The sequence below is a fragment of the Orcinus orca genome, chromosome X (assembly GCF_937001465.1).
Source record: "Orcinus orca chromosome X, mOrcOrc1.1, whole genome shotgun sequence".
NCBI classification, from domain to species: Eukaryota; Metazoa; Chordata; class Mammalia; order Artiodactyla; family Delphinidae; genus Orcinus; species Orcinus orca.
In genome coordinates this window covers 15,489,318-15,512,432 of record NC_064580.1, presented here as the reverse complement: position 1 = coordinate 15,512,432, position 23,115 = coordinate 15,489,318, and the positions used below count along the sequence as shown (strand labels likewise).

General features: G+C 41.6%; 1 long non-coding RNA gene across 1 annotated transcript in view; it reads left to right on the top strand.

The window, feature by feature from the left end:
* The first annotated feature begins 786 nt into the window (after positions 1-786).
* LOC125963054 (uncharacterized) overlaps positions 787-23,115 on the top strand; it is a 107,654-nt gene continuing 85,325 nt past the window's right edge. The window contains exon 1 of the long non-coding RNA XR_007474819.1: positions 787-915. This is a non-coding gene — a long non-coding RNA (uncharacterized LOC125963054). The remainder of the gene's footprint in view (positions 916-23,115) is intronic.

The window sequence follows — 23,115 nt, the reverse complement described above, 5'->3', positions numbered from 1 at the left end:
GATTGTCCTAGTTTGAGTTCCTGTGGAAGTAGATCCCAAGACAAGGATTCAAATGCAAATCATTTAATTGGGAGGTTAAGGAAACACTGGAGTGGGGTGAGGAAATGAGACAGGCATAAAGGAGCTAATATAGGGTGCTACCAGAGCTTCAGCCTGCTGGGGATCTCTGGGAGGTGGTGTAGGAGACTCAGAGTTCTCCCACCTGAGGGTGAGGAAGCTGAAGCATTTCATATACAAATCCTGTCAGCTCTGGGTTGAGGACTGTTGGGAGAACCTTAATTTCGTAGCACTTTCAGCCTGCTGCCCTGGTGGCAAAAATGGGCTTTATGCTAGTGGGTTAGGGATATGGGTGGCCGCTGCAAAGATACTGTTGGATATCCAGAATAACATTGCATTATTTTTCAGCAAGGTCTGGCACTTCTGTCATTAAAGAATTGTTTTTTCTGGTGATGGGCAAGAGGCTGGTTTCATTTACTTGAGTTTAGTAGCTGAGAATGATAATACTTTTTCAACCTCACAGGTTTATTGTGAGGATGAAGTGAATTAGTACTAGCTGTGAAAGTACAAGAGAAATGGAAGATGGCAGTTGAAATTATTTGATTGTTTGCAACTGGATAACAAAATGAACCAAGGAAAAACAGTAAACTGGAAAATAAAACTATCACAATTTTTTTTCTCTTTTTATTGTTTTAAGTGGTTTTGCTTCTGAATCCCCAAATGTGGAGTTTCATGTGATTTAGTTTATTTCACGTTTTCTGATTCATCAGAAAGCCTTCTTGGAATGTGACATGTTATCACTTTGGGACCGTGGGCCAGCTGCTCCTGACGTGGCCACATGAAGGCTCAGACTGTTCCAGTCTCTGAACTGAAGAGAACCAACACTGTTAGCATATCTCTCACCACCATGAACGCAAGGTTAGTATTCTCTTTGTAGTCAATTTTTGTAAATGTTACATGTGATCTCAAAATGAGTGTGTATTCTCTATTTGTTGAGTGCAATATTCTGTGTATGAATATTAGATCAAGCTGTGTTTTTAGTGTGGATTAAATTTTCACTGTCTTTAATGTATGTATATATATTGCCCACCTTACTGATAACTTTTCTAGAGAAGTTAACTGAAAATATTCTATGATGGTGGATCGGTTATAAAAATGTTGCTTTATGTATTTTGAAACTACATTATTCAATGCATACAGGTTCAAAATTGTTATAGCTTCTTGGTAGATTGTTTTTATCATCTAGTGAGGTCCTGCTTTATTCTTACTGTCTTTCTGCTTTAAGTTCTGTTTTGCCAGATATTAATTTTGCTAGATAGATTTTTGTTGTTATTTGTCTAATATATATTTCCCATTCATTTTATTTTAGCTTATGTATGTCATTGTGTTTTAGGTGTGCCTCCTATAAATAGCCCATATCTAGTTTTTGTTTTTCACCCACCAAATATAAATAGATTTACTTATCTATTAAAGATTAAAAGCATAGATTACTGCTATATTTGGGTTTAATTTTTGCTTTCTTGTTCCTGTTTATTTTTTCATTTTTGTTTTCTTCTGGTTTGGAAGTTATCGATTCTATTTCTTTCTTTATCATTCATTTCTTACTCTCATTTTCCATTGCCTCTTGACCTTTTATGTTGCTGATGAGATGTTTTTTGCAAGGTTGTCTTTCCTTAGCTCGGAATAGAGTAAAAACATGATAAATATTTGTCTTCTGGAATAACATTCACTGCATATTTGAGGGTTGTTGCTGTGTACCTAATGACATATAGTGTATATGTTGCTTTACTCCCTGCTCACAGAGGGTATGGGGCAAATTAGTGAAATCTTCCCAAACTTTCTTTGGCATTTCTATCCACAGTACTTGGCTGACCCTCCCTCTTCTTCCCTTTCTCTTTCCTCATGATTTTTCTCGTGGCCTTTGAAAAGGAGCCTTAAATAGTGACAGGAGTTGAAAGAGGTAGCATGAAGGAAAGTTCAGTATATCAAGTTATGAAGCCTCAGCTACCCAGTTCTGTAAAGTTAATAGTTTTTAAAGGGAACCTCTTTTTTTCTTTCTCTCCATTTGTGTGACAGCTTTGTCCTGTGACACATGCACCTTCAGCTGACTTTCGAAAGCCTGCTATTTTTGAGGTCATAATTTTGACTGATGGGCCTATAATTAGTAAGTGCTCATTAAGTACTCTGTCCTGAGTATTTCTGTGGGATGGTAAAGAATGTTCTTAGCAGCTGCCAGGGTGATAACAGTCCTGCCAATTGGCATGACTCCAAAAGTAACCAAAGAACTTTATTAAGATTAAAAGCAAACGAACAAAGAAGCATAGCAGTAGCTATAGCAGCAACTATGGCAAAGGAGAAAATAGTGTGAAGGCCTCCTAGTCACCAAATCCTTTTTCTCCATAGTGTTCAAAGCTTGATACACTCTCAGCTTTCCTCCCACCCATCTGATGTCATGCCTGTCTCTACTGACTCTTTGTCCTCATGCCTCCTAGTTACAGGTGTTTTCCACATGTTGATCTGGAGTCCTTTTCTCTCTTCTGTGATCCTCCCCCACACAGAGCATTCCATGCCATTGGCTTCTAATATAAACTTTATGTTGATGCCTCCCAAATCCACATCTCAGGCTTCTACCTAAACTCCAGTTCCACATCTTTAATTGCCTGCTAAATGTTTTCCCCTAGAGGTTCTTCTGAAGCCTTGACTCAAGTATGACTTGAGTATGGCTCACCTAACTTCATACTCTTTCCTTAAAACCAGCTTCCACACTTTATGACCCAGCAATTCCACTCTTATATATGTAGACAAAATAAATGTGTGCACAGTGCACCAAGAGACATGTGTAAGAGTGTTCATAGAACATGATAGAGACCAAATAGAGATTGACTCAGGAATGCAAAGTCGGGTTAAAATTAGAAAATCCAACAGTTTAATTCATCACATTAATAGAACAAGGAGGGCGGAATCATATGGTAATTTCAATAGCTGTACAAATTTATTTGATAATATTAAATATCCTTTAATGGTAGAAACTCTTAGCAAAGTCAGAGAAGAAGGGAACATCCTTAATCTCTAAAAGACTTACTGCAAACATACTAAATGATAAAATGTTGAAAACTTTCCCTTGGAGATCAGGAACAAGACAAGAATGCCCTGATAACCACTGCAATTCAACATTGTTCAGAGTGTTCTGGCCAGGGCACAAAGCAAGAAAAAAGGCATGAGAATTGTAAAGAAAGAAACAGAAAACTGTCATTATTTGCATATATGATTATATTAATAGAAAATCCAAATGATTTGGCAGATAAACTATTGGAATTAATAACAGAATTTTAGCACAGCCCCTGGATATGAAAGCTCAATACCCCAAAATCCAATGTTTCTCCATACCAGCAAGAAAGAGAAAATGAAATTAATATAAAATACCAAGAAATAAATCTAATAAAGGATGTGCAAGATTCTACAGAAAAAAATGATAAAACCTTATTCTCAGACATTAAAGGAGTATAAGAACAGGGAGATATACAGTAGAAAATATGAGAAAAAAAGATGCCTATTCTCCCCAAATTCATTTCTAAATTTAATGTAATCCAGTTACTGTTTTTTGGTGGAACTTGACAAACTGATTTTAAAATTCATATGGAAATATAAAAGGCCAAGGATAGGCATTACCCTTTTGAAGCAGAGGAGTAAGGGAGAAAACTTGATCCATTGGATAAGAAGACTGTTATAAATCTATAGTAATCAAGACAATATATTACTTTTTCAGGGATAGAAAAATAGATCATGAAATAGAATGAATAAACCAGAAACATATCCACATATAAGGTCAATATTTGATATATGTTGCACTATAGAAGAGAAATGTCAGTCCTTAGAATAAATAGTACTGCGACAATGGGTAACTGTAATTAAATTAAACCTCTGTCTCACACCATATCCCCACATCTATTCCAGGTGTATTGAAAACCTAAACATGAAAAATCAAAAAGTTCCTAAAAGATAATATAAAATATCTTCATGAGGTTGGGGGGTAGGGAAGAATTGCATAAACAAGATACAAAAGATACCTGTTCATAAGGAAAGGGGAAATATTGATAAATTAGATATTTAAGAATTTCTGTTTGTTAAAGAACACTGTAAGAGTGAAAAGGTAAATCACAGGGTGAGGGAAGGTATTTGCAGCTCACGAAACTGACAAAACTGGTATTTTGGCGTATTAAGAAGTCTCATGTAGGCAAGTCCTGGGGAAAAGGATGGGGGTGGTGCTGACAGACAAATTTGGGGAAAACTGAGGCCAAGGAACTTTTGCCTCATTTACTGCTTGGAAGTTTTAGAGGAGTCTGCTGGGCAGAGACCCTTTGCCAACGTGGGATGGCTCAGCCTAGTAAAGAGAGGCATTGTCAGACATAGTGAGTGTCTTAGGTCATGTTCACTAGAAGCAGAGCTTGAGACAGGGATTCCAGTGCATGCTCTTTATTGGAGGAATGCTCTCAGGAGAAGGGGAATGAGGGAAGTGGGATAGGGCAGGGGAAGGTGCTAAGCAAGGATGTGTTCTTAGCTTCAGCCTGAAGCCATAGGGAGTTCTGTAACATGAATTGCACCACAGAGCTGTTTCCCCTTGAGGCATGGAGGCCAGAATTCCATACCTGTGGCATTTAGTCACTGGCTGTGGGCTGTACCCCAAAGGTGGGGGTGAGCATAGCTTCCTAAGCAAAAGTGGCTGCTGCTCAGCTGGGGGACATTCTCCAAAGAAGGGGACATTTGTAAGCTATTAGCAACCATCACACAACATCTGGAGGCATGGGTGAATTGGTTTGTAAAAGGCATCACTGGAGCATCAAGAGTGTCCTCCGCAGTGAGGACCTGGTTAGCATGTCTGAGTCAATCTCAGTTCCCATGTGGTGTGGATCGTATGTTGGAGCCCAGAAACCTGCGTGAGGCTGGACCTTACAGGGCACAGTGATCTAGAGCAGAGGATAAAGGGTGAGCTCTGTTCTCAGAGGGTGAGGAGGCGGTTGCGACAGAGACTCAGAGGGATTTCTAGAGATGAGATTGAAACAGTCACAGGGAGAGGATCAATATTCTCCTAGAACACTGAGCCAAAAAACAAAACCAGAGGGCTTCCCTGGTGGCGCAGTGGTTGAGAGTCCGCCTGTCGATGCAGGGGATACGGGTTCGTGCCCTGGTCCGGGAAGATCCCACATGCCACGGAGCGGCTGGGCCCGTAATCCATGGCCGCTGAGCCTGCGCGTCCGGAGCCTGTGCTCCGCAATGGGAGAGGCCACAACAGAGAGAGGCCCGTGTACGCAAAAAAAAAAAAAAAAAAACAAAACCAGAAACAGATCACAAGTTCACCAGCTGCCAATGCTGACCTTAAGGCCTGCAGGGAACACAGCACAAGAGAATATAAGGACATCTTCTCTCTAAGACCAACCCCATTTTCATCATCCAGGCTCTAGCCTCGAGAAGACCCTAGGGCTTGGAAATAAGTGCCGTTGGGGTTTGTGAAGAATAATATATTAGGTTTTTAAGACATAAACTACATTTACACTGCACATCTGAATTGTAGTGTAAGTGAAATTTCAACACCCACTTTAAAACACAATATGTCCACTAGATTGTTACAGTCAGACACATAAGTGGAATAAACAAAAGTTTGACCTATGACAACAAGATTGTAAACCCTTTGAGAGTAAAGTGGTGAAGCCCACACAGTGAAGTGTTAGATAATTCTCTTTTATCTCATATTATTTCCCCTAATGAGATTTGAAACTCATCCTCTTTTGTTTCAACCCACACGTGTTACCAAGAGCCACTTGTAAAATTCAAAAGACACCATGGAAAAGGAAACTTGACTAGAAATTGCATTGGGATATCTGTTACTGATTTAGAGAAAAATCATTTTAGACCCACGCCTTACACCACAGTGCCAGATGAATAAAATATGTATAAGAAATTAATTCATAAGGAAAACATTGAACTTTATGAGGTCTCTGGCCTTCTCTATAAGTTTTATAAGCTTTTAAAAAATTATTTATTTATTTATTTATTTATTTTTGGCTGAGTTGGGTCTTTGTTGCTGTGTGTGGGCTTCCTCTAGTTGCGGCGAGCGGGGACTACTCTTTGTTGTGGTATGCAGCCTTCTCATTGCAGTGGCTTCTTTTTGTTGCAGAGCACAGGCTCTAGGCACGCAGGCTTCAGTAGTTGTGGCATGAGGGCTCAGTAGTTGTGTCTCGCGGGCTCTAGAGCACAGGCTCAGTAGTTGTGGTGCACAGGCTTAGTGGCTCCGCGGCACGTGGGATCTTCCCGGACCAGGCTCTAACCCGTGTCCCCTGCATTGGCAGGTGGATTCTTAACCACTGTACCACCAGGGAAGTCCCAAGTTTTATAAGCTTTAAAGTGAAAAAAGCATCACAATTATAACTGATAATTTCTGACTACATAAAAATTTAAAGCTTTGTATACAAGAAACTAAAAAACACAGGGGAAATATTTTTAACAAATATGGAAAACAGGTTTAATATCTTAGGAAAATTCAAAAGAAAACATTAATACCCCAATAATAGAGAAGAAAAAGACTGGCAATTCCCAATGAGGACCTATGCTAAGTAAAGAAATATATGGGAAAGTGTTAAACTTTTTACTTCAACCTTAAACAAGTTCTTATTGAGTATAATATTATGGGCTAGATACAGTTCTAGGTACTAGTCATTGAAGAATACAAAGCAAATTACTAATTTGATACTAGCAAAACTGATACTTTCATACACTGCTGATGGAAGTAAAACTACACAATCCCTATTGAATTTGGCCATACCTATCAGGTGATAGTATTGTTTTAAGTCAGGAATTCTACTTTGGGGAACATATCTCCAAAGGAAAAAGTAATCCCAAGAGGCGAAGAAAACATATGCCTGAAGATGTTCGTCACATTGTATTTTATAAAGAGAGAGGGGGAGAGAGAGAGAGAGAGAGAAAGAGAGAGAGAGGGAGGGAGGGAGGGAGGGAGGGAGAGAGGGAGAGAGGGAGAGAGGGAGAATATATATGAAAGCGCTTAAAGTATTTAGCATTTTTATTGAAGGTTTCTCAAATTAATTTTTCTGTATAATCTTTTTTTCATAGAATATCTATTAAGTTTCTTGAGAACATGGCTTCTGGAAGAAGGGAGCCCCTTATTTTGGTGATCTTCCTCTTAGGGTTATAAAATTAATGATGTGGTTCATTTGGCAATAAGGTTTCAGTTGGGTGAAAAGTTCGGAGCTCAGGCCCACCTAAGCACTAGCCTTTCACCAAGGAGAGAGAGAGACTTCTAGAACATAAACAAAGAGGATGAAGTCCCTTGATTATGTACTGTTCTAGATTTTCTGAGGTGTGAGCATCTCATGTGGCCTTTAGTAAGGCTAGATAAGACAGCTCCAACCTACCTACTGGACACAGACCCTGAACTTCTCAGAAAGAATGAGAATGAATCTGTTATTCTATAGAAGCTAAGACATGCATAGAAAGGACAAGACCCCTTTATCACCTAGAGGGGTCAGAAGGAAGGGCAAACTACCTGATTGGGCCTCAGAATAAATAACCTCAGAGCAATGGCACTCACCAGGATCTCTCCAAGGTCCTGAACAACTGCCTGCATCTCTCTACAGCCTAATAGAACCTTCCTGTCACTAGTGTCTCTCACCTGAAGGATTCACTACCTCTGCTTGCCTTGACACTTGCCCTCTGGCCTCTGACTCCCTGACACAATCTGTCTATGACCATACCTAATGGTACTTCAGTCACTGTCTGTTCTCTGCATGTACTGGCAGCTTCATTTATCAGGTTCCTTCTAAAGGAAGTCTATTTGAGGCTATGTCAGTAGCAGAGAATATATGCTTTATTAATTCTTGGTTGTACTATCAGGAGGAGAGGGAACACAGGAGAGGTGATTTTCAGATATGAATGCTTTTAGATCAGTAAAACCTAGTACCTGTCACTGTATTTGGTTGTTGCTGGGATGCTTGAGAAAGAAACTACAAGAAGATCACATAGAGGAAACAAAAAAAGGAGACCATCAGAGAGTGGAGAGATATAAAGAGCCTGTCATACTTTTCAGTCCTACAATTACTGTATTAAAAACAGGGTGCCTTACATATGGTTGGTTCTGTAAACAAATTAATATTAAACTAAGCACTAGAAGAACAAAATTCTAGTTCTCTCTCTCTCTCTCTCTTTAAAAACTATTTGTATAACATTGGGTAAATCATTTAAGTTCTCTGTATTAACGTAGGGTAACTGCTGCAACAAACCACCCCCAAATTCCAATCACTTAAAACAACATAAGCGTATTTCTCACTCACACAACAATCCAATACATATTCCTGGTTGATTGGCTTTCCTGGACAACTCTCTTGAGTCTCCAAGTGGTGACTCAAACTTCTTCCATATTGTAGCTTTGCTGTCCTCTGAGTTCTTGGAGTAATTGTCATTTAGTTAGCCACTGAGGAAAGAAAATAGGAAGCTTATATATTGGAGGGTTTTATGGGTCAGGCCATGAAATGGTACACATCACTTCTACCCACATTCTATTGGACAGGAATCATCACGTGTTTACACCTAACTTCAAGGGATCTTGGGAAATGTAGTCTTGGTATGTGCCAAAAAGGAAAAGGAACACAGTTTGGTAAATAACTGGCCAGTCTCTACCATAGTCTCTGGGTTCTGGTTTCCTCAACTGTAAAATGAAGCAAGTAATATCTGCCCTTCTTCTTTGTTGAGTTATTGTGAAGATCAAAGGAGATGATCTGTGTGAAAATGGCTTGAAAACTGTAAATCAACATATACAGGAAGGGAATCATTATTGCTTGGCTTACCTATCTTTGAATGTTAATTTTAGGAGTGAAAGAAAGATGTTCTTTCTTTGATAAGACTCTTTATAGTTGATCCCAGTATATACCAAGTACAAGTATATGTAACAGGGTAATATATTTTTTCATGCGGTGTAAAAATAGAGATTGTTAATGGACCTTTGACATTTCATAATTTGAATGCCTTGATAGAAGTATACTAGGATGAAATTAAGGGAAAGTGGAGTTTTGCATTCAAGCCTAATTTCTTGCCAGGCTCCTTAAGATGCTATAACCTCCCAGACTATAAAACTACCACAGGTTTGATAATGCATGGTAAGTTCTATCATCCTTGACATTCTTCCCTGGACTGGTTATTGCAAGTAGGACATCTATTATGACTTTTGTATATGACATCCAACTATCCACATATAAACAAAGAACATACACACACAGCTCCTTTTTAATTTTTGAGGCCCTCGCGCTCAGCAGCCAGAAGCTCTTATTCCCTCTAACTTTCCAAACAAGCAAATAAACAAAGAAAACCAAAACCAAAACCAAACAAACAAAAAACGAAAAAAGAAAAAGCCTCCTCCAACTTCTCTTCTCCATCTCAGGTTTGCCGTGAAGCAGAGGATCTGATAGAGTTGCGTTATGCTTCCACACCCAGCAACATGCCAACGATTTCTTTTTTTGTTTTTTGATATTTATTTATTTATTTACATCTTTCTTGGAGTATAATTGCTTTACAGTGGCGTGTTAGTTTCTGCTTTATAACAAAGTGAATCAGCTATACATATACATATGTTCCCATATCTCTTCCCTCTTGTGTCTCCCTCCCTCCCACCCTCCCTATCCCACCCCTCCAAGCGGGCACAAAGCACCGACCTGATCTCCCTGTGCTATGCGGCTGCTTCCCACTAGCTATCTATTTTACGTTTGGTAGTGTATGTATGTCCATGCCACTCTCTCACTTTGTCATAGCTTACCCTTCCCCCTCCCCATATCCTCAAGTCCATTCTCTAGTAGGTCGGTGTCTTTATTCCCATCTTGCCCCTAGGTTCTTCATTACCATTTTTTTTCTTAGATTCCATATATATGTGTTAGCATATGGTATATGTTTTTCTCTTTCTGACTTACTTCATTCTGTATGACAGACTCTAGGTCCATCCACCTCACTACAAATAACTCAATTTCGTTTCTTTTTATGGCTGAGTAATATTCCATTGTATATATGTGCCACATCTTCTTTATCCATTCATCTGTTGATGGACACTTAGGTTGCTTTCATGTCCTGGCTATTGTAATAGAGCTGCAATGAATATTTTGGTACATGACTTTTTTTGAATTATGGTTTTCTCAGGGTATATGCCCAGTAGTGGGATTGCTGGGTCATATGGTAGTACTATTTTTAGTTTTTTAAGGAACCTCCATACTGTTCTCCATAGTGGCTGTATCAATTTACATTCCCACCAACAGTGCAAGAGGGTTCCCTTTTCTCCACACCCTCTCCAGCATTTACTGTTTCTAGATTTTTTGATGATGGCCATTCTGACCGGTGTGAGATGATATCTCATTTTAGTTTTGATTTGCATTTCTCTAATGATTAGTGATGTTGAGCATTCTTTCATGTGTTTCTTGGCAGTCTGTATATCTTCTTTGGAGAAATGTCTATTTAGGTCTTCTGCCCATTTTTGGATTGGGTTGCTTGGTTTTTTGATATTGAGCTGCATGAGCTGCTACTAAATTTTGGAGATTAACTCTTTGTCAGTTGCTTCATTTGCAAATATATTCTCCCATTCTGAGGGTTGTCTTTTCATCTCATTTATGGTTTCCTTTGCTGTGCAAAAGCTTTTAAGTTTCATTAGGTCCCATTTGTTTATTTTTGTTTTTATTTGCATTTCTCTTGGAGGTGGGTCAAAAAGGATCTTGCTGTGATTTATGTCATAGAGTGTTCTGCCTATGTTTTCCTCTAAGAGTTTGATAGTGCCTGGCCTTACATTTAGGTCTTTAATCCATTTTGAGTTTATTTTCGTGGATGGTGTTAGGGAGTGTTCTAATTTCATGCTTCTACATGTACCTGTCCAGTTTTCCCAGCACCACTTATTGAAGAGGCTGTCTTTTCTCCACTGTATATTCTTGCCTCCTTTATCAAAGATAAGTGACCATATGTGCGTGGGTTTATCTCTGGCCTTTCTATCCTGTTCCATTGATCTATATTTCTGTTTTTGTGCCAGTACCATCTTGTCTTGATTACTGTAGCTTTGTAGTATAGTCTGAAGTCAGGGAGCCTGATTCCTGCAGCTCCATTTTTCATTCTCAAGATTGCTTTGGCTATTCGGGGTATTTTGTGTTTCCATACAACTTGTGAAATTTTTTGTTCTAGTTCTCTGAAAAATGCCAGTGGTAGTTTGACAGGGATTGCATTAAATCTGTAGATTGCTTTGGGTAGTAGAGTTATTTTCACAATGTTGATTCTTCCAATCCAAGAACCTGGTATATCTCTCCATCTATTTGTATCATCTTTAATTTCTTTCATCAGTGTCTTATAATTTTCTGCATACAGATCTTTTGTCTCCTTAGGTAGGTTTATTCCTAGGTATTTTATTATTTTTGTTGCAGTGGTAAATGGGAGTGCTTTCTTGATTTCACTTTCAGATTTTTCATCATCAGTGTATAAGAATGCCAGAGATTTCTGTGCATTAATTTTGTATCCTGCTACTTTACCAAATTCATTGATTAGCTCTAGTAGTTTTCTGGTAGCATCTTTAGGATTCTCTATGTATAGTATCATGTCATCTGCAAACAGTGACAGCTTTAATTCGTCTTCTCCGATTTGGATTCCTTTTATTTCCTTTTCTTCTCTGATTGCTGTGGCTAAAACTTCCAAAACTATGTTGAATAAGAGTGGTGAGAGTGGGCAACCTTGTCTTGTTCCTGATCTTAGTGTAAATGGTTTCAGTTTTTCACCATTGAGGACGATGTCTGCTGTGGGTTTGTCATATATGGCCTTTATTATGTTGAGGAAAGTTCCCTCTGTGCCTACTTTCTGCAGAGTTTTTATCATAAATCGGTGTTGAATTATGTCAAAAGCTTTCACTGCATATATTGAGATGATCATATGGTTTTTCTCCTTCAATTTGTTAATATGGTGTATCACATTGATTGATTTGCGTATATTGAAGGATTCTTGCATTCCTAGGATAAACCCCACTTGATCATGGTGTATGATCCTTTTAATGTGCTGTTGGATTCTGTTTGGTAGTATTTTGTTGAGGATTTTTGCATCTATGTTCATCAGTGATATTGGTCTGTAATTTTTTTTGTGACATCTTTGTCTGGTTTTGGTATCAGGGTGATGGTGGCCTCATAGATTGAGTTTGGGAGTGTTCCTACCTCTGCTATATATTGGAAGAGTTTGAGAAGGATAGGTGTTAGCTCTTCTCTAAATGTTTGATCGAATTTGCCTGTGAAGCCATCTGGTCCTGGGCCTTTGTTTGTTGGAAGATTTTTAATCACAGTTTCAATTTCAGTGCTTGTGATTGGTCTGTTCATATTTTCTATTTCTTCCTGATTCTGTCTTGGCAGGTTGTGTATTTCTAAGAATTTGTCCATTTCTTCCAGGTTGTCCATTTTATTGGCATAGAGTTGCTTGTAGTAATCTCTCATGATCCTTTGTATCTCTGCAGTGTCATTTGTTACTTCTCCTTTTTCATTTCTAATTCTGTTGATTTGAGTCTTCTCCCTTTTTTTCTTGATGCGTCTGGCTAATGGTTTATCAATTTTGTTTATCTTCTCAAAGAACCAGCTTTTAGTTTTATTGATATTTGCTATCATTTCCTTCATTTCTTTTTCATTTATTTCTGATCTGATCTTTATAATTTCTTTCCTTCTGCTAACTTTGGGGTTTTTTTGTTCTTCCTTCTCTAATTGCTTTAGGTGCAAGGTTAGGTTTTTTATTTGAGATGTTTCCTGTTTCTTAAGGTAGGATTGTATTGCTATAAACTTCCCTCTTAGAACTGCTTTTGCTGCATCCCATAGGTTTTGGGTCGTCATGTTTTCATTGTCATTTGTTTCTACGTATTTTTTGATTTCCTCTTTGATTTCTTCAGTGATCACTTGGTTATTAAGTAGTGTATTGTTTAGCCTCCGTGTGTTTGTATTTATTAGAGATTTTTTCCTGTAATTGATATCTGGTCTCATAGCGTTGTGGTCAGAAAAGACACTTGATACGATTTCAATTTTCTTAAATTTACCAAGGCTTGATTTGTGACTCAAGATATGATCTCTGCTGGAGAATGTTCCATGAGCACTTGAGAAAAATGTGTATTCTGTTGTTTTTGGATGGAATGTCCTATAAATATCAATTAAGTCCATCTTGTTTTTTTTTTTTTTTTTTCATCTTGTTTAATGTATCATTTAAAGCTTGTGTTTCCTTATTTATTCTTTTTCTGGTAGATTGCCTATCTCCTCTTCATTTAGTTGTTCTTGTGGGCTTTTATCTTGTTCCTTTGTCTGCAACATATTTCTCTGTCATCTCCTTTTTTCTAACTTTCTGTGTTTGTGGTCTCCTTTCTGCAGGCTGCAGGATTGTCGTTCCTCTTGCTTCTGGTGTCTGCCCCCTGGTGGGTGAGGTTGGTCAAGGGTCTTGCGCAGGCTTCTTGGTGGGAGGGACTGGTACCTGCCCTCTGGTGGGTGGAGCTGGGTTTTGTCCCTCTGGTGGGCAGGGCCGTGTCAAGGGGTGTGTTTTGAGCTGGCTGAGAACTCAGTATGACTTTATGCAGCCTGTCTGCTGATGGGTGGGGCTGTGTTCCTTTCTTGTTCGTTGTTTGGCCTGAGGCTTTCCAGCACTGGAGCCTGCAGGCTGCTGCATGGGGTTACCTCTAGGTGCCAAAGTGGGTACCTCTGGGAGAGCTCATGCTGATCAGTATTCCCTGGGGCCTCCACTACCAGTGTCTTTGTCCCCACAGTGGGCTACAGCCGACCCTCACCTCGCCAGGAGACCCTCCAAGACCCCTAGGTAGCTCTAGCCTTGGTTCCTGTGGAGGTACTGCTTTCTGCTGCGTCCTCGTGCATGTGAGATCTTGTGTGCACCCTCCAAGAGTGGAGTCTCTGTTTCCCCCAACCTTGTGGAGCTCCTGCACTCAAGCTCTGCTGGGCTTCAAGGCTAAATGTTTTGAGGGTTCTTCCTCCCGATGCCAGACCCTCAGACTGTCTTGGAGAGCTATTTTTATGTGGGAATGTCCCTGTGTAGCCTGCATGTGTTTACTATTTTTTGGTCCAAGGGCTGTTTTTAGAATGGATGTCTGCCACCTCTTTCCTCAGTGTAGCCTGGCCTTTATCCCCTTCATTGGAGGTGTGACTGACGTTGTGGTGATCAGAGCCTGCACTGGATATTGAGTGGGGCCTCCCCTTTGCTCTTTGGTTGTCACTGCCCTGTCAGGAGCAGGTTCTCCTCCCTAGTTTTGGAGTAGAGGCCCCCCGATCTGTTCCCTAGCTTTGTTTCTGATCTGTGTTGCAAGGTAGGTGGGATTGGAGCACTCCCACTGGGAGAGAAGGCCCTGAGTGTTCCTCCTTTGGAGGCGTTCACCTGTGGGTGTGCTCTGTTGTGTCCCCTTTCACACTGTTACACTCTTGTTGACACTGCTTTTGGCCTCACTTTAACTGTGGGTATGTTGGCAATTGGTCCAGGTGTCTCTGAGGCATTGTTTTCACCAGGCCACCAGTGTAGATATACTTGCAGTAATCATGGATCTGGACCCGCTGTGGGCACTATGGAGGCAGCTCAGACTCTGGCCTGGCCCAGCCGCTGCATGTACCTGCCCACAAAGTCCACAGTTGCTAAAGCTAGACCCATCTCAGCTGCGGGAGCATTCATTGTCCATTCAGACGTTCTGTAGGTGCTGAGTTTACAAAGCCAGTTATGGGGGTATAAATCCATGGTTCGCACAGCTGCGAGGGGAGATTTCAGCTCTTCTTCCTTAGTCATACAACCCCTGGGGCTCAGCTGTGGTGTCAACCCTGCCTCTGCTTGTGGGCCACCGACAGGCGTCTGCTCCCGAGACTGCCCCAGAGCACGTGAGCCCGCCTGGGTGGGAGGTGGCAGAGGAGGCGGCGGCAGCTAGGGGTGTGCAAGCCCACTCCAGCAGGAGCCCTTCCTAGTGCCTGTGGAGGCAGGGGCCTGCACATGGAGAGAGAGGCTGCAATGGCGGGCCCCGCCCTTTGCACATCACTCAACAATGGCACTTAGCTTCTGTGGCTGTCAAGGCTTCCTCCACAAGCATTTCCAGTTGCACGGCTCCTTGCTCTCATCCCCTCAGGCCGTCTCCTCACAGCTGGCAGCAGTCCTCTCCCTGGGTCTGCTCTCCAAACCCCCAAGTTCCAGCACCCAGTCCCTGTGCATACCGGCGGACACATGTCTCAGGCTGGGATGTGCAGGGCTGTGGCACGCACTGCTCGTGTAGGTCTCACTCTGTCCTTCCTGCCACAGACCGATTGCTGCACTCTCCTCCTGGCCTCCGAAGCTCCACTTCTGTCCCAGCTGATCTCCCCACCAGTGAGGGGGCTTTCCCGGTGCAGGAACCTCTCCTCTTCTTCAGCTTCTCCTCGCAGGGGCGCAGGTCCCGTCCCGCTTGCTGTCCTCTTCCTTTTCCCTTCTTCTTTCCTTCATCGTATCTGGTTACATAGGGATCTTTCCTGTCCTTTTAGGTATCCGAGGTCCTCTGCTAGTGTTCAGCACATGCCCTGTGAGAATTCTTCCATCTGTAGATGTGTTCTTGCTGCATTTGTGGGGAGAAGTGAACTCCACATCCTCCTACTCCTCCACCATTTTGACTCCCCCTCTATTCTGCTATTTTTGGACGAAGTTGTCTATAGATGTCAATTAAATCCAGTTGATTGGTGGTGCTCTTGAGTTCACCTATGTCCTTACTGATTTTCTGCCTGCTGGATCTGTTTCTGATACAGGGGTGTTGAAGTTTCCACCTGTAATAGTGGATTTGTCTGTCTCTCCTTTCAGTTCTGTTTTTGCCTCACATATGTTGATACTCTGTTGTTAGGTGCATACATGTTACGCCCTGGAGAATTGACTCCTTTATTATTATGTAATGCCCCTCTTTATCCCTGGTGATTTTTCTTGCTCTCAAGTCTGTTCTCTCTGAAATTAATACAGCCACTCCAGCTTCCTTTTGATTATTAGTGTTAGCGTGGTATGTCTTTCTCCATTCATTTACTTTTCTATATGTGTCGTTATATTTAAAGTGAGTTACTTGTAGACATGTAGTCGTCTTGTTTCTTTGACCCACTCTGACAATTTGTCTTTTTTTTCTTTCTTTTTTCTTTTATTTTTTTGAACCTCTAAAATGATTGTATAACCTCACAAATTCAAATACTAATTTCCTACTGGGGGGCACGTTTTTCTAATTAATCCTGAAAAGGTGAAAGAAAATTGGGGCTGAATCTCAGATGTGGTATCACCGAAGGCAGTAGGAGAGGAATGTGGATCGTCCTCTTTGGTTGGTGAAATTGAGGAGCGGGGACCATTACCTTTCAAAAATTAATAAAGCAACACATTAAAAATGCTGTTCATATTTTCTATTTTTTCCTGGTTCCATCTTAGAAGGTTATACCTTTCTAAGATTTTGTCCATTTCTTCCAGGTTGTCCATGTTATTGGCATAGAGTTGCTTGTAGTAGTCTCTTAGGATGTTTTGTATTTCTGTGGTGATAATTTGTCTTTTAATTGGTGTATTTAGACCATTGATGTTTAAAAGTGATTATTGATATAGTTGAATGACTATCTACCATATTTGTTACTGTTTTCTATTTGTTGCCCTTATTCTTTTTTTCCTATTTTTGTCTTTCACACTTTTTCTGCCTTTTGCGGTTTTAACTGAGCACTTTGTATGATTCCATTTTCTCTCATTTTTAGCATATCAGTTATACTTCCTATTTACTTTTTTAGTGGTTCCTCTAGAGTTTGCTGTATATGTTTACAGCAGATATGAGTCCACTTTCAAGTAACACTATACCATTTCATGGGTAGTACAGGTACCTTATAACAACAAAATAGTCCTAATTCCTTCCTCCCATGCCTTGTATCATTACTGTTATTCATTTCATTTATACATAAACATATGTGTGTGTGTGTATATATATATATATATATATATACAGGTAAGAACACATAGTTGAATACATTGTTGCTATTATTATTTTGAATGAACTGTTACCTGTAGAGCAGTTAAGCATAAGAAAAATAAGAGTTTTTATTTTGCCTCTTTTAATTCATCCTCTGATATTCTGCCTGTCTTTATGTAGATCCAGGTTTCTGACCTATATCATTTTCATTCTCTCTGAAGAACTTCTTGTATCATTTCTTGCAAGGGAGATCTTCTGGCAACAAATTCCCTCAATTTTTGTCCTAAAAAATCTTTATTTCTCCTCATTTTTGAAGGATAATTTCAAAGGTTACAGAGTTCTAGGTTGGTGGGTTTTTTCTCTTAACACTTTAAATATTTCGCTCCACTCTCTTCTTGCTTGCATGGTTTATGAGAAATCAGATGTAATTCTTATCCTTGCATCTGTATTGGTAAGATATTTTTGCCCTCTGTCTTCTTTCAAGAATTTTTTCTTTATCTTTGACTTTCTGCAGTTTGAATATGATAGACCTAGGTGTAGTTTTTTGGGCATTTATCCTGCTTGGTGTTCTCTTGAGCTTCCTGGATCTGTGGTTTGGTGTCTGACACATGCCTCAGTTAATCCATATGTAAAGTGTGGATTATAATAGCAGCTACTTCCTGAGGTAATTTTGGGAATTAGGATGAATTCAATGTGTGGCAAGCACTTAGAAGAGTACTTGGAATGTAGTTAGTGCTACATAAGTGTTAGCTAATATTTAATAGACACTTGCTAAGCAGCAAGCTAAGTCCTTTTCATACAGCATCTCGTTTCTTCCTCACAACAATCCTATCCTCAGGAGGTACCTATTAGCTCCATTTTACAGATGGGGAGACTAAAAGCTTAAAGAAAGTAAAGGTCATGTTTTCTTTTTCTTTTTTTTTTTTCAGTACGCAGGCCTCTCACTGCCGTGGCCTCTCCCGTTGCGGAGCGCAGGCTCCGGACGCGCAGGCTCAGCGGCCATGGCTCACGGGCCCAGCCGCTCCACGGCATGTGGGATCTTCCCGGACCGGGGCACGAACCCGTGTCCCCTGCATCAGCAGGCGGGCTCTCAACCACTGCACCACCAGGGAAGCCCTCTTTTTATTTTTTAAAAATTAATTAATTAAGTTTTGGCTGCGTTGGGTCTTCATGGCTGTGCTCAGGCTTTCTCTAGTTGTGGGGAGCAGGGGCTACTCTTCGTTGCGGTGCACGGGTTTCTCATTGCGGTGGCTTCTCTTGTTGCAGATTACGGGCTCTAGGCGCACAGGCTTCAGTAGTTGTGCCTCATGGGCTCTAGAGCACAGGCTCAGTAGTTGTGGCGCATGGGCTTGGTTGCTCCGCGGCATGTGGGATCTTCCCGGACCAGGGCTTGAACCTGTGTCCCCTGCATCGGCAGGCGGATTCTTAACCACTGTGCCACCAGGGAAGCCCAAGAGAGTAAAGGTCTTGTCTATGATCACACAGCTAGTTAAGTGGCAGGTCTGCAACTCCAACTCAGGTCTGTCTGATTGCCAAGACCATGTGTTAAATTATCAAGGAGTAGCATCTCAGAAGGGGGTTGGATTCTAGTTAATCTCTATGATCCCTTTCAGTAATAAAATTCTATTGTGTGACGTTTGAAATAATGCCAGAATAATACTGTGGTAAAGTGCACAGGCTTGGGAGTTGGAAAGCCTGTGTTTAAGCCAGTCAGACATACTCTCTGCTTTCCCTACTGTGACATGAAGCTAATCCACCTACCTTTCTTCTTGAGTTGTTTTGAGGATTTAAAGAGCTGCTGTATGTGAACCATTTTTGCGCAGTGCTTTGTGAGTGGTACTGGCACACTGTAGGTGCTCAAAAAAGTTAGATAAGAAAATAATTATAATTTAAAAATCTTCTCTAGTAGTTACATTATTGGAAAGAATCATGAAATGCGTGGATTTAGAGGCCCCCAGGTTGTCCAGGCAGGAGGGCATATGGTAAAAAAACTGTTGGTATGGAGCTTGGCTAGAAGAGGTCAGAATAACTTGCATAATAGAACGCAGTGCTTGGGTTGCACAGAAGCCCTCCTGCAGAAGAAGGTGAAATGACTCTAGTATGTGGAGATTTTATTTCTAATGCTGGCAGTCATAAGAGAATTGGGACACTCTTGGGCATTATGGAAAGGCTCTTATTTATGATCAGTCTCATTCGCAGGAAGGATGAATTTGGAGGGAGTATTCCCAACATGGCTGGTCCTGATTAGAGAGGGACCAGATGGCCTTTAAGCTGGACATCAGCCATGCCAGACAATGTTAGGACTGCCTGCCTTCTGAGCTTCTCAGAGTGAAAGGGCTGCCACAGTGATGTGACTCGGGCTTGGCATTTCTTAGAGTAGCGTAAAGGGATATATGATTGTTAGAATTAGAGGTGACAGCTGCTGTGGGAGCCAGACCTATGGGTGAAAGGGACAAAATTCCTGTCTTTCACATTTCTCTGTGTGTTTATGTGTGTGTGTGTGTGTGTGTGTGTGTGTGTGTGTGTGTGTGTGAATGATTCTATTACTCCTATTTCCATCTCCTCCGAAGTAGCAATTCTACTCCCTTTCTTCGGCTGCCCAAGTAGCCCCACCTCCAAAAATGTGAATTATAATCTCAGAGCCCCTTGCTAGCCTTCTTCAATAATCCCTGCTCATCACACATCACATTTTACACTGCCACAGTTTTGGTTTTCAGATCTCTCCCCTTAGTCAGTAAGCATGGATGGAAGGCATATTAGGTGACTGGAACTGTGTTACGACCTGAGGATACAAGAAGAATGATAGAGTTGAGAGTGCTTAGGGTGATAGGGATGTTTAAACAGGAGTACAACAGTATGTAATAGGCTGCGAGAGAAGTGTCGTAATTTGGGTTTCTCTCAAAGCAGGCCTGTGCAACAAGGATTTGAATGCAAGTTATTTGGGAAGTGATGCCAGGAAATACTGGTAAGAAAGATCAGGGAATTAAGGCAGGGAACAGTGTTTGAAGGCTGTCTGGAGTGGCATTAACTCCCTAGCACTACTCCTGAGCACCTGGCCAAATGTGCGCTCGTGGGCCAATATAGAGCCCCAGGTGGAGCGACAGGTGTTCATAGCAAGCATCCTTCTGTGTCTTCCTCGTCATAGTAAGCATCTCTTCCAAGGAGTTGTAGGCAGGGCCCCAGCAGCATCTGCTAAATGAAGTATGTTGGGTTTGTAGGGAGGGCACACAGAAAGGATTAGCCATTTCTAGTTTGGGTGATCAACAAAGACTTCATAGAGAAGAGCTTTCCAGGCCAGAACAAAGGCACGGAGTGTTTGGGAGAATGCAGTGAGTTCAACATTGTTGGCGTGGATGCTGTCAGGGAGAGAGCTTGGAGTGCGGGAAAAGACAGTGCTTGTGAGCAAGCCAGGACCGGCTCTAGGAGGCCCATACAACAAGCTACACTCCACACTCTGCTGGAGATGCGGAGAAAGCCACAGATTTAAGAAGGCTTGTGACCTGGCCACATTTGCTTTTTAGAAAGATCAGTGCGGCAGGACAGGTGGCTGCCCTTTCCTGTTTGCTTCCTGTGAGTTTAATGTCTATTTCCTGTTGCTGTGAGCATCACCCTGGCACTAATTGATTCCCAATCAGTTTGCATTTTCCCCAACACTCTCATAATCAGCCTCATTACGTCCCTTCATAGATGGGCGTTGTCTCCTCTCTGGGGCTGTGGGTCACAACCCCATGGAGTCCCTTCTCCAGGCTTCTAGGTTCTGATAACCTCAACCTCTTCCCTTTGTTCCTCCACATCCCGGGGAGGCCACCGATTCCTGTGTTATCTCAGCATCCCCTGTCTACCTCTTGAGTTCTTCAGTGTCTTTTTCAGCAATTTCATCTGCCATCCTTGGTTTACCTCTGCTGAAATAACTGGTGCTTTGTCTTTCTGCCTGGATCCTGGTTGGTGGAGTACACCGATGGCATACCGGTGGAGTACGTGGGGAGTGGGCCTAGCTTGGAGAACATGAGTTTGAAGTTCACACACTTGTTTGATTTTCCCCAAAACTCTCAACAGCCAGGACACAGGCATGGAGAAGTCAGATGGTTGGGCTGATCAGACTTTGGGGGTTTGAAGAGGAAGATGTTCAAGAGGACATATAAGCATCACAGGCAGGTGAACTAGATAATAACAACAACAGCATCAGCGGCAACAATAATAATAGATAGACATAAAATTTTGTTTACTGTGTGCCAGACACTGTTTTAAGTGCCTTATGTATACTCTTATTTAACTTATCCCCACGACAACCCCAGGAGATCTGTATATACTTTTATTCTCCTTTTTGCAGATGAGGACGCCAAGGCACCAGGAGGCTCAGTAACGTGCCCAAGGTCAAATAGCTAGTAAGGGGCAAAGTTGATATTTGAACTGGGCAGTCTGCCTCCATAGTTGGGGCTCATCATCATTACAAGGGGTGAATTTCCTCCCCTACAGTTCTGACTCCACGGATATATGACTTAGTGCCTCTATGACACTGCAGCTTGGCTGTGAGGTTTTAGTGATGATGACACATTTCCAAGAAGCCCTTGCAGGAAGTCAGAGAAAGCTGAGCTTAATCTACAAAGATGAGACTGAAAAGAAAGCCGGAAGAAAAGGCATGGACTACTGGGGGTGTGGAGCTCCTCTTCTGCAAAAGCACGATGGAAACGAGACAGAGGAGCTGAGAGTTTATCATTCTCTGAAAACTTAATTAGGTCATTGGCGGGGACAGAATATTAACAAAAAAAATCCCGTCAGCTAAAGACCTGTGGGATTTAATTCCCTCGTTCCTACTCCTTAGTCTTAGAATAAATGAAGCCTTTTCCTAGTTACAAAAATGAGGTTGAAAAATGATTGATTGTCCTAATGAGGAAAGAGAACAGCTGCCTGAACAGCAGATGTAACTTCTATAATCATTTCCTCTTCATTGGTTTTCTCCCTAATGACCCCAGCACTGATGATAGTATTTAAGAAGGAGGGTGTGTGATGGGCAGAGGCCTGGAATGATCAGGAAGCTTGGGCAAAGAAGTAAATGGTTGGCCTGAGTCCCTCGTGATTGGCTGCATTAAGTTATGGCTATTCATCAGGCTGGTTGAAGACAGCATAACTAGAGTTTGTGGCAACCCAGTGTCCCAGGACTGAGGGCCAGACCTGATAGAAAAAAACCACCCACAGCTACCACATGTACTTAAATCTGCTCCAGCTTCACTAAGACCCTAGGGTAAATAGTCATGCAGAGAGGAACATCCCCACCAGGGGACATTTAACAGCAAGCCTGCAAAGAAACTGAAATGTGATAGCATAGGCAGCAGGCATGGTGGTTAGGAGCATGGGCCCTGGCAGCAAAGACTGTATTCAAATCCTCACTCTACCACTTACCAGTTGTGTGATAATGGGCAAGTCACTTAACCTCTCTGTGCCTTGGTTTCTAGCTGTGTGACCTTGGGACAGTTTCTTAACATCTCTGTGCCTTATTTTACAGTTTCGTAATCTGTAAAATAAGGATGATAAGAATACCTATTTCATGAGATTGTTGACGGGATTAAATAAGTAAATGTAAAGCACTCAGTGCAGTGCCTGACATTATAGCAAGTCTATTTACATGCTTCTTAAATATCGTAAATGACCTGCCATTGGCAAAACTATGAATCAGCCAAGTTTTTATGCTATCTGCAAAAGTACGATGCAGCCAAGTTAGTCTTCAGTGCCCTCCAGATTCTTGGACCTCTTTCTCTGTCCCTTCACTTCCATGGCATGTTCCTTTATTCTGTACAAATATTGCACACAAATCTCAGGCGGGGCTAAGACCTCGATTTATGGTGAGATGCTAGTGACTGTTAAGCTTCATCATATTCCTCCTCTCAGCCTTAGATCAGGGGCTCATGTGGCATTTCAGGCACTGGCCAGAAGTGGTGGACGTCTCAGGGCCACTTGGGGCTCATTTTGAAGATCAGTTTTGTGTGACCCCTCCTGGTGTCCCTCGCCACAGCTCAGAAATCTCGAGCTTACTGTTCCCCCAGCTGGGACCCCAGATCCCAGCACATCCTGTTCAGGCGGTCCTGACATTGCACCCCCAAAGCAGTCATCTCTTTGGCCTATGGGTGTAGCCATTGTTGGTTCTGGACGTGTTGGAT